This window comes from Anolis carolinensis, unplaced genomic scaffold, assembly GCF_035594765.1.
Source record: "Anolis carolinensis isolate JA03-04 unplaced genomic scaffold, rAnoCar3.1.pri scaffold_12, whole genome shotgun sequence".
Taxonomy (NCBI): Eukaryota; Metazoa; Chordata; class Lepidosauria; order Squamata; family Dactyloidae; genus Anolis; species Anolis carolinensis.
Genome location: NW_026943823.1, coordinates 20778299 through 20790520, shown reverse-complemented (window position 1 = coordinate 20790520; position 12222 = coordinate 20778299). Strand labels below are relative to the sequence as shown.

The 12222-nt window shown below is 41.4% G+C and overlaps 1 protein-coding gene across 2 annotated transcripts in view; it reads right to left on the bottom strand.

Annotated features, from left to right (window-relative positions):
• The window catches only part of amot (angiomotin), a 48938-nt gene extending 39963 nt beyond the window's left edge, over positions 1–8975 (bottom strand). Inside the window, exons 1-2 of one of the 2 annotated variants that reach the window (XM_062964044.1) lie at positions 8672–8975; positions 8347–8498 (exon numbers count right to left, since the gene is read on the bottom strand). The gene's annotated coding sequence lies outside the window, so the exon portion shown is untranslated. The remainder of the gene's footprint in view (positions 1–8346; positions 8499–8671) is intronic. The other variant, XM_003226852.4, reaches the window with a different exon arrangement.
• Between the last annotated feature and the right edge of the window lie 3247 nt (positions 8976–12222).

The window sequence follows — 12222 nt, the reverse complement described above, 5'->3', positions numbered from 1 at the left end:
TAGATAATAAAGTGCTGCAGTATTAACTGGGAGATTCGGAGCTGGGGTAAGTGAAAAATTATTACCAACTGAAAGGGCAAGGATGCCTCCAAGTAGCAACAGCCAGGCTTTGCAGCTGCAAGGCTACTCAGTGCTAACCAAGCTTGCTAATTGCAACATTCACATTTGCTTCAAATATACAAAGTATACCGAAAGGTCCCAGGTTCAAACCCCGGGAGTGGCGTGAGCTGCCGCTGTTAGCTCCAGCTCCTGCCAACCTATTTATTTATTTATTCACAGTATTTATATTCCGCCCTTCTTTCTCACCCCGAAGGGGACTCAGGGCGGATTACAATGAACACATATATGGCAAACATTCAATGCCAACAGACAAACAACATACATTAGACAGACTCAGAGGCATTTTTAACATTTTTCCAGCTTCACGATTCCGGCCACAGGGGGAGCTGTTGCTTCATCGTCCAGTAGTGGCTGTACTTCCTCATTCCTTTCCTCGTGTTTTGCTGGCAGTTTTATGGTGTTGTAAATTAGCCTCCCGCATAAAGCGTCCCTAAATTTCCCTAATTGACAGATGTAACTGTCTTTCGGGTCTGCATAGGTCAACAGCAAGGTGAGGCTATTAATGGCCAGAGGCTTAACCCGACCCGGGCTTCGAACTCATGACCTCTCGGTCAGTAGTGATTTATAGCAGCTGGTTACTAGCCAGCTGCGCCACAGCCCGGCCCCTAGCAATTCGAAAACATGCCAATGTGAGTAGATCAATAGGTGCCGCTCCGGCAGGAAGGTAACAGTGCTCCATGCAGTCATGCCTGTGGCCACATGACCTTGGAGGTGTCTATGGACAACGCCGGCTCTTCGGCTTAGAAATGGAGATGAGCACCAACCCCCAGAGTCAGACATGACTGGACTTAACATCAGGGGAAACCTTTACCTTTTATACAAGAGTTCTTTCTCCCACCCTGGTACAGATACACACTCCACTTGCGTCACTTCCATCAGATCTCTGAAGATGCCATGAGCCACAGATGCGGGCGAAACGTCAGAAGAAAATGCTGCTGGAACTCAGCCAGACAGGCCGAGAAACTCACAGCAACCCAGTGAACAAAGCTCTCGACAGCACAGTGTTTTCACAAATAAAAGAGAAGTGATATTAAATTGTTCATGATCTTCCAACTTCTGTAAAGCCTGAGTGACTACTGTATTTGCTCCCGTGCCAAAAAGAGAGAGAGAAAACGGTTCCAACGGGGAGTGCATTGACACTGCAAAAGAGAATTCGGTTTGACCCCAAATTCGGTGCTATGGCAGCGAAGGAGAAAGACCTTGTGAAACTGTAAATCCTAGGAGCCCGTAGCATTGAGCCAGGGTAGTTTCTGTGCAGCCAAACTACATTCATTCTGCAAGAAGAGAGTTGGCATCAATCCGATTGATCCGGAGACTGTCGACCCGGAACAAAAGCCCCGCAAGAGGAAATGGAGTTGCAAAGGGAAGATCCATGGCAAGCGTGGCCCGTGAGGATTTGCTGGACTGGATCCGGCACATTCCTCTCCTTGGCCTGCGACACCATTTGTGGCTCACACACACACAAGTCTTGCTCTCCATTCACACAAGGGGAGACAGTGACATCCTTATGGGACTGCAACACCCAGCATTCACCCCAACATTGCCTATGGTTGCCGGGACTTTAGGAATTATTACTTTTTGTTGCTGTGTATAATAATAATAACAACAACAACAACAATAAATGGCAACAATGAAATATTTGAGTGTTGATAGGAACATCGTTGTGGTGCATCTACACTAATCCAGTTTGGAACCACCTTTACTGCTATGGAATTTGTTCTGTGTATCAATATATGGATTTCGTAGAAAAAAGTTTTCATATATGTCTTTTACATAACGTTTTATAATTACAGTAGAGTCTCACTTATCCAAGCTAAACGGGCCGGCAGAAGCCTGGATAAGCGAATATCTTGGATAATAAGGAGGAATTAAGGAAAAGACTATTAAACATCAAATTAAGTTATGATTTTACAAATTATGCATCAAAACATCATGTTATACAACAAATTTGACAGAAAAAGTAGTTCAATAGGCAGTAATGCTACATAGTAATTACTGTATTTACGAATTTAGCACCAAAATATCACGATGTATTGAAAACATTAACTACAAAAATGGCTTGAATAATGACTCAATGCTATGGAGTCATTGTCTCTGCCAAAGTGGTGCTGCAACAAACTACAAATCCCAGCAAGTGGTGTCAAACTGCATAAATTCTACCATGTGGACGGGTCCTTAGTCTGCCAAGAAAGGAGGAAAACTAGAGTCCCTTCTACGTTGCCATATAATCCAGATTATCAAAGCAGATAATCCAAATATGCACTTTGAACTGGATTATAGGAGTCTACACTGCCAGATAATCCAAATGATCAAAACAGATAATCCACATTATGCGCTTTGAACTGGATTATAGGAGTCTACACTGCCAGATAATCCAGATTATCAAAGCAGATAATCCACATTATGCTCATGGCACTCTCTATAATCTGCAATGTCGCTGGAGGGAGGGCCATTGGTGTCTCCAGAGTCGTGGGAGCTATAGTATAATCTCATACATATTTTCACTTTTATGATGTGTATATATTGTCCAATCGCCAAGCTGTCAAGTGGGATCCGGGAAGAAAATAATGAAGTGGGGGCTGGCATTGAAATACAGTAGAGTCTCACTTATCCAAGCTTCTGGGTTATCCAAGCCATTTTTGTAGTCAATGTTTTCAATATATCATGATATTTTGATGCTAAATTGTAAATACAGTAATTACAACATAACATGACTGCGTATTGAACTGCTTTTTCTGTCAAATTGGTTGTATAACATGATGTTTTGGTGCTTAATTTGTAAAATCATAACCTAATTTGATGTTTAATAGGCTTTTCCTTAATCCCTCCTTATTATCCAAGATATTCGCTTATCCAAGCTTCTGCCGGCCTGTTTAGCTTGGATAAGTGAGACTCTACTGTACATGGAAAGGAAGACAAATGTGGGGTTTAAAATATGGGAATTTAGTAAAGTAGACATAAGGGTGGATTTCCTGAGATATGTGAGTAGTGTTACAAGTTCTGGGAAGTTCAAAAGAGGAAAAAGATTGGAAAGAATGTTGCAATGTACTTTTGGGGGGGGAAACAATATACCTGCATTTGTTTATATATATAGATGTTGCTCCTTTATATATTTTGTATCACATTAAGGAATTGGAGGAACTGGAGGGGAGAACACCATTGAATACCAATACAGTAGAGTCTCGCTTATCCAACGTTCCGGATTATCCAACGCATTTTTGTAGACAATGTTTTCAATACATCATGATATTTTGGTACAGTAGAGTCTCACTTATCCAATATAAACGGGCTGGCAGAACGTTGGATAAGCGAATATGTTGGATAATAAGGAGGCATTAAGGAAAAGCCTATTAAACATCAAATTAGCTTATAATTTTACAAATTATGTTATGATTGAGCCTCATGGCTCTGTTACTGACAGACGTGGGCGTAAGACTCCTCGAGAGTCAGATACTCTCGAGGAGCGAGAGAGAAAAAGACTGCGAGACATATTTGCAGCACCATCTGACGAGGAGTCTTTCGAAGGGTTTACGGAGAGAATGGAGGAGGGGCTGGTTAGCTCAGAGGAGGATGAGATGGATTGGACTCGGGTAAGGGAGGAATTGGGTGCCACTGGCCATGATGGGGCAGAAGATGAATGGGGACCTTCAGGATTAGACCCATGGCTTAGCTGGAGGGATGGGACGGGATCCACAGCTGGAGATGCTGTTGGGCGTAGTCAGAGGTGTTCCAGCTCTGACGAGGAAAGTGATGAGGAAACGCCCGGGTTAAGGAGGACAGCTGACAGTGATGAAGATTTGTAACTGGCATAAAATGGGGCTTGGGAGCAATTGCAAATTGCGTCGGGCAAGGTAATCTGGGCAAACGCTTGGGATCCGTGTGTGTGTGGGACGCTTCCCTGAAGACTTGTGTGCTTTCCTGTGCTGAGACGTAAGTTGATTGGAATCCAAGGTCAGACGGCGGGAGGGATTGTGTGGGCATTTGTTTGTGCAAACCTGTGCTTACTCTTATTAGCTTGACCTTCCGTCGTCTTTCTGACGGACGCCATCTCCTGCTTTGAGAACCCGGACTGAACTGACCACGGCTTGTCTTCCCCCCTTCTTGGACTTGGAAAACTACAAACGTCTGCTTCTGGCTTTGATTTACGGAACGGAACTGGTCTACTCTACTTCTACAATCCTTGGCTGAATTGCTCGTGTTGGAGATCCTGTCTACTGTGTGTGTGTGGGAGCGACGCAAGTTACTCTAAGCACAGTGCTGGCAGCAGAGAGGAATCTGCTGCCAATTAGTTGCATTCTTTGTATCTTTTGTTCCTTGGCTTTCGTTCTGTTAATACCTAGGCTGAAGCAAGCAGTTTGTTTTTACCCGGATTAAACTCCGGTTTAATCCGGTTTATCTTTTGAACATTTACTTTTGTCCCTTTTTACTCCTAAAGGCAAAAACTGCCTGGCCCTTGTGTTTTTACGGGCATTTTTGAGTTCTGTAATCTAATAAACTCTGTTACTTTGAATCTTGTGGCGTTCTGTCCTTGACAAATTAAGCACCAAAACATCATGTTATACAACAAATTTGGCAGAAAATGTAGTTCAATACGCAGTAATACTATGTAGTAATTACTGTATTTACAAATTTAGCACCAAAATATCATGATATATTGAAAACATTGACTACAAAAATGCGTTGGATAATCCAGAACGTTGGATAAGCGAGTGTTGGATAAGTGAGACTCTACTGTACTAAATTCGTAAATACAGTAATTACTACATAGCATTACTGCATATTGAACTACTTTTTCTGTCAAATTTGTTGCATAACATGATGTTTTGGTGCTTAATTTGTAAAATCATAACCTAATTTGATGTTTAATAGGCTTTTCCTTGATCCTTCCTTATTATTCAACATATTCGCTTATCCAACATTCTGCTGGCCCATTTATGTTGGATAAGTGAGACTCTACTGTACTAAATTCGTAAATACAGTAATTACTACATAGCATTACTGCATATTGAACTACTTTTTCTGTCAAATTTGTTGCATAACATGATGTTTTGGTGCTTAATTTGTAAAATCATAACCTAATTTGATGTTTAATAGGCTTTTCCTTGATCCTTCCTTATTATCCAACATATTCACTTATCCAACATTCTGCTGGCCCATTTATGTTGGATAAGTGAGACTCTACTGTAGATTTCAATGGGAAACTTGGCAAAAACAAGCCATGAATTTAAAGGCGCAAGGGCTAACCCCAGTCATGGGCAAACTTGGACCCTCCAGGTGTTTTGGACTTCAACTCCCATAATTCCTAACAGCCTAACAGTCTTTGGAGGGATTGATAGGAGTTGTAGTTCACCTACATCCAGAGTGCACTATGAACCCAAACAATGATGGATCTGGACCAAACTTGGTATGCACACCCGATATTCCTACATTTGAATACTAGTGGGTTTGGAAGGGAATTGGCCTGGACATTTTGGAGTTGTAGGAACTGGGATGTATAGTTCACTTGCAATCAAAGAGCACCCTGAACTCCAGCAAAGATGGAATTTGACCACACTTGGTACCCAGAGCCCACATAACCAGCAAAATAATAATAATTCTGGAGGTCTTTGGGGAAATTCACCTTGATTTGGGGGAGTTGTAGTTCACCTACATCCAGTGAGCACTGTGAACATAAACACCGATGGATCTGGACCAAACTTGGCAAGCATATTTGATATACCGAAATTTGATCTTTAAAGGGGTTGGGGGGAACTGACCATCCTTTCTGGGATTTGTAGTTCACCTATATCCAGAGAGCACTGTGAACCCAAACACCAATAGATCTGGAACAAATTTGGCACACATACAGTAGAGTCTCACTTATCCAACATTTGCTTATCCAACGTTCTGGATTATCCAACGCATTTTTGTAGTCAATGTTTTCAATACATCGTGCTATTTTGGTGCTAAATTCGTAAATACAGTAATTACTACATAGCATTACTGCGTATTAAATTACTTTTTCTGTCAAATTTGTTGTACAGGAGAGTCTCACTTATCCAACACTCAATTGTCCAATGTTCTGGATTATCCAACGCATTTTTGTAGTCAATGTTTTCAATATATCATGATATTTTGGTGCTAAATTCGTAAATACAGGATTTACTACATGGCATTACTGCATATTGAACTACTTTTTCTGTCAAACTTGTTGTATAACATGATGTTTTGGTGCTTAATTTGTAAAATCATAACCTAATTTGATGTTTAATAGGCTTTTCCTTAATCCTTCCTTATTATCCAACATATTCGCTTATCCAACGTTCTGCCGGCCCATTTATGTTGGATAAGTGAGACTCTACTTCAGGGGTCCCCAAACTAAGGCCCAGTGGCCGGATGTGGCCCCCCAAGGCCATTGACCTGGCCCCCGCCCTCAGTTTTAGACTTAGGCTCACCCAAATTCTGAAATGACTTGAAGGCACAACAACAACAATCCTACTTGAGTATCTCATTGGCCAGAAGCAGGCCCACACTTCCCACTGAAATCCTGATAAGTTTACAGTATGTTAGTTAAAATTATATTTATTTTTAAATATTGCATTGTTCTTTCATTTACTAATATTGTAAATGAAATATTGTAAATGAATGATATGGTAATAATATAATATATTGTGTATACATATAATATTGATAATAATATTATAATGTAATACAATATAATATTTATTTAATTATAACGGTATTTCTACCCCGCCCTTCTCACCCAATAGGGGACTCAGGGTGGCTAATAATAATAATACAATATAATAATATTGTATAATATAATAATATTATTTATATATTACATATTCAATGTAATATTACTAGTAATATTACAGTATAATGGTATAGTACAATATAGTAATATATAATGCTAATATTGCGCTATGCTAATAATATAATATATTGTATGTACTTGTTAGCCGCTTTGAGTCCCCTTCAGGGTGAGAGATGGTGGGGTATAAATGTATCAAATAAATAAATAATTGTTGCTGGGTTTGTTTGTTTTTTGGCACTACAAATAAGACATGTGTAGTGAGCATAGGAATTTGTTTGTTTGTTTTTTTCAAATGATAATTCGGCCCCTCAACAATCTGAGGGACCATGAATCGGCCCTCCACTTAAAAAGTTTGGGGACCCCTGCTCTAATTTATTTGATATGCCAAAACTTGATCCCTGGAGGGGTTGGAACTGACCTTCCTTTCTGGGATTTGTAGTTCACCTCCATCCAGTGAGCAATGTGAACCTAAACACCGATGGATCTGGACCAAACCTGGCACACATATTTGATATACCAAAACTTGATTTCTGGAGGGTTTGGGGGGACCGGACTGACCTTCCTTTCTGGGATTTGTAGTTCACCTCCATCCAGTGAGCAATGTGAACATAACAGTGATGGATCTGGACCAAACATAGCAAATATATTTAATATGCCGAAACTTGATCCCTGGAGGGGTTGGGGGGACGGGACTGACCTTCCTTTCTGGGAGTTGTAGTTCACCTTCATCCAGTGAGCAATGTGAACATAAACACCAATGGATCTGGACCAAACTTGGCACACATATTTGATATAACAAAATTTGATCCCTGGAGGGGTTGGGGGGGGGGGCGGGACTGACCTTCCTTTCTGGGATTTGTAGTTCACCTATATCCAGAGAGCACTGTGAATCCAAACTCCAATGGATCTGGACCAAACCTGGCACACATATTTGATATACCGAAATTTGATCTCTAGAGGGATTGGGGGACGGGATTGACCTTCCTTTCTGGGATTTGTAGTTCACCTCCATCTAGTGAACACTGTGAACCCAAATCACTGATGGATCTAGAGCAAACTTGGCACACATATTTGATATACTGAAATTTGATCTCTAGAGGGATTGGGGGACGGGACTGACCTTCCTTTCTGGGATTTGTAGTTCACCTCCATCCAGTGAGCAATGTGAACATAACACTGATTGATCTGGACCAAACTTACCCAAGCAGCGATGGATCTGGACCAAACATGGCAAATATATTTAATATGCCGAAACTTGATCCCTGGAGGGGTTGGGGGGACGGGACTGACCTTCCTTTCTGGGATTTGTAGTTCACCTTCATCCAGTGAGCAATGTGAACCTAAACACTGATGGATCTGGACCAAACCTGGCACACATATTTGATACACCAAAACTTGATTTCTGGAGGGGTTGGGGGGACGGGACTGACCTTCCTTTCTGGGATTTGTAGTTCACCCACAAACCAGGGAAACTGTGACCTCCACCGGCTGTTAGGAATGGTGGGAGTTGGAGTCCAAAACCCCCAAGTTGGCCAACCTCACTCCCATCGTCCCAGAGCAAAGGAAACTCTCCATCAAGTTCCTGGAAAAATTCAGGGTTGTGATCTCAGAGGAAGCCCAACTTTTTTTTCCCACCCCTCCTTCTTGCTCTCGCGTGGTTTGCATGCAAGGGATAGGTCTGTCCAGACAAAGGCTGCAAAACGAGAAAAAGGGCGGAAAGGGTTTTTTTTCCCATTGTTTGCCCGAAATCCCTACCTTGGTGGTTCTTTCCAAGAGAAGCTGGAGGAGGTCAAGGCGGTGGAGGAAGGGTCCATATTTCCGGGGGGAGAGAGAAAGAATCAAGGAAGGAAGAAGAGGAAGAGGAGGAGGACGAAGAGGATCCCGCCTTGCCTCCTCCTGCTCTTTCTTTTTCCCTTTGCAAGCCTTGCAAAGGCGCCAGGAAAGGAGGAGGAGGAGGAGGAGGAGGAAGAGGAGGAGGGTCCAGCCTGGCCTCCCCCCGCTCCTTCCCTTTGCCCCCCTGGAAGAGGAGGAGGAAGAGGAGGAGGAGGGGAGGGAGGGGCCAACACCGCCCCATAGACCCCCCCAAGGCCTCTCCAAGGCCCTCCCCTTCCTCCTCCTCCTCTTTTGGAGGCCGACAAAAGGCGGAGGCAAAAGCTCTGCCCCAAACTTACTTGCTTAGTGCCTCCTCCCCTAGACCAGGCATGGGCCAACTTGGGCCCTCCTTCCAGGGCTTTTGGACTCCAACTCCCACCATTCCTCACAGCCCCAGGCCCCTTCCTTTCCCCCTTCAGCCGCTTAAGCTTATCCAAGACTCACTTATCCAAGGTGCTGGATTATCCAAGACATTTTTGTAGTCAATGTTGGCAATATATCATATTTTGGTCCTAAATTCGTAAATACAGTAATTACAACATAATAATAACCTGCACCTTGAATTGGGCTCGGAAAATAAACGGCAGTCAATGGAGCTCCCTAAACAGAGACCTTGAACGTGTCCTGTACTTTGCTGCGTTACTGCCCATTGAACTACTTTTTTTGTCAAATTTGTTGTAAAACATGATGGTTTGGTGCTTAATTTGTAAAATCATAACCTAATTGGATGTTTAATAGGCTTTTCCTTAGTCCCTCCTTATTATCCAACATATTCGCTTATCCAAGGTTCTGCTGGCCCGTTTAGCTTGGATAAGTGAGACTCTACTGTAATTACTATATTTACGAATTTAGCACCAAAACATTGCAACATTTACTACAAAAACAATCTATATACAGTAGAGTCTCACTTATCCAACACTCGCTTATCCAACATTCTAGATTATCCAATGCATTTTTGGAGTCAATATTTTCAATATATTGTAATATTTTGGTGCTAAATTCATAAATACAGTAATGACTACATAGCATTACTGCGTATAGAACTACTTTTTCTGCCAAATTTGTTGTCTAACATGATGTTTTGGTGCTTAATTTTTAAAATCATGACCTAATTTGATGTTTAATAGGCTTTTCCTTAATGCCTCTTTATTATCCAACATATTTGCTTATCCAACATTCTGCCGGCCCGTTTATGTTGGATAAGTGAGACTCTACTGTATATAAAAGGGTAATAAAATTTCAGCCTAGGACAAAACAACAAAACTACACATCCCAGAAACACTAAACTTGGCAGCACAACCCCTCATCCATGCCTCTACGTTCATACAACAAACAGCTCCAGCTACTCCAGAAAACGGCCAGGCTTTGAGACTGCAAGGCTATTCACTGCTATTCCACCTGGCCAACAAAGGATTCCCATCAGCCACAGCAACGCATGGCCGGGCAAAGCTAGTACAGTTATATATTAAAATTATACATTTTTGTTATTTAAACTACAGTAGAGTCTCACTTATCCAACACTCGCTTATCCAACGTTCTGGATTATCCAACGCATTTTTGTAGTCAATATTTCAATACATCGTGATATTTTGGTGCTAAATTCGTAAATACAGTAATTACTACATAGCATTTCTGTGTATTGAACTACTTTTTCTGTCCAATTTGTGGTATAACATGACATTTTGGTGCTTTAATTTGTAAAATCATAACCTAATTTGATGTTTAATAGGCTTTTCCTTAATGCCTCCTTATTATCGAACATATTCGCTTATCCAACATTCTGCCGGCCCGTTTATGTTGGATAAGTGAGACTCTACTGTATACATATTGCGAAATTATGGTTTTTTTTTTCTCAAAGTGACACACCACCCGTCATGCTAGGTTTTTTGGCGAATTTTGACACACCAAGTGCAAAAGCTTGCCCATCACTTTTCTAAGATTAACAAGCTCAGGGTTTTAAAATGTGTGGTTTTTCCAGTTTTGTAGGGATCCAGTGCCCCTAACCTTACTAAACATGGAGTTCTTACTGGACTTGATTCCTTGAACCACCTTCCCTAAGGAGAGTGCTTCAGATCACAGATTTCACCGAAAAACCTTCTTCACACGCATCAGGTGGAACATGCATGTAAACATCCTAAATATTAGCCTCCCTTCTCTGCTCGAGTCCATTGCCTGACTTGGGAGCTTGTCACTTCATCTGGTTGACGGGTCTGCTAAATAAGATCTGAAGCAATTGAGTCCGTGGTCATTTGAAACACATTGCATATGCACGCTGCTTTCGATAGCGCCATGTGTCAAATGTCCTCGTACCAACGGATTATTAGCATCTATTACAGTTTCTGTTGCCTCCAACCATAATAAGCTGTCAAGTTAAGCCATTAAGTGGCTTTGATTTACTGTCTGAAATGTTCCATTCCCCCTCCAAACAATGCAAAATCCTTAGCCTTGTGTCTCCATTTATATTCGCCTCCAAGTTGCCTGTCGACTTATGGCGACTCCATGAATTTGATAGGGGTTTTCTTGAGCCCTCAGTGGCACAGCGGGTTAAACTGCTGAGCTGTTGAACTTGTTGACTGAAAGGTCGCAGGTTCGAATCCGGGGAATGGGGTGAGCTCCCGCTGTTAGCTCCAGCTTCCGCCAACCTAGCAGTTCGAAAACATGCAAATGTGAGTAGATCAATAGGTACCGCTCACGCTGGAAAGTACAGTAGAGTCTCACTTATCCAACACTCGCTTATCCAACGTTCTGGATTATCCAACGCATTTTTGTAGTCAATGTTTTCAATACATCATGATATTTTGGTGCTAAACTCGTAAATACAGTAATTACTACGTAGCATTACTGTGTGTTGAACTACTTTTTCTGTCAAATTTGTTGTATAACATGATGTTTTGGTGCTTAATTTGCAAAATCATAACCTAATTTGATGTTTAATAGGCTTTTACTTAACCTCTCCTTATTATCCAACATATTCGCTTATCCAACGTTCTGCCGGCCCGTTTATGTTGGATAAGTGAGACTCTACTGTACAGTAGAGTCTCACTTATCCAAGCCTCGCTTATCCAAGCCTCTGGATAATCCAAGCCATTTTTGTAATAATAATAATACAGTAGAGTCTCACTTATCCAACATAAACGGGCCGACAGAACGTTGGATAAGCAAATATGTTGGATAATAAGGAGAGGTTAAGGAGAAGCCTATTGAATATCAAATTAGGTTATGATTTTGCAAATTAAGCACCAAAACATCATGTTATACAACAAATTTGACAGAAAAAGTAGTTCAATATGCAGTAATGCTACGTAGTAATTACTGTATTTACGAGTTTAGCACCAAAATATCATGATGTATTGAAAACATTGACTACAAAAATGCGTTGGATAATCCAGAACGTTGGATAAGCGAGTGTTGGATAAGTGAGACTCTACTGTAAT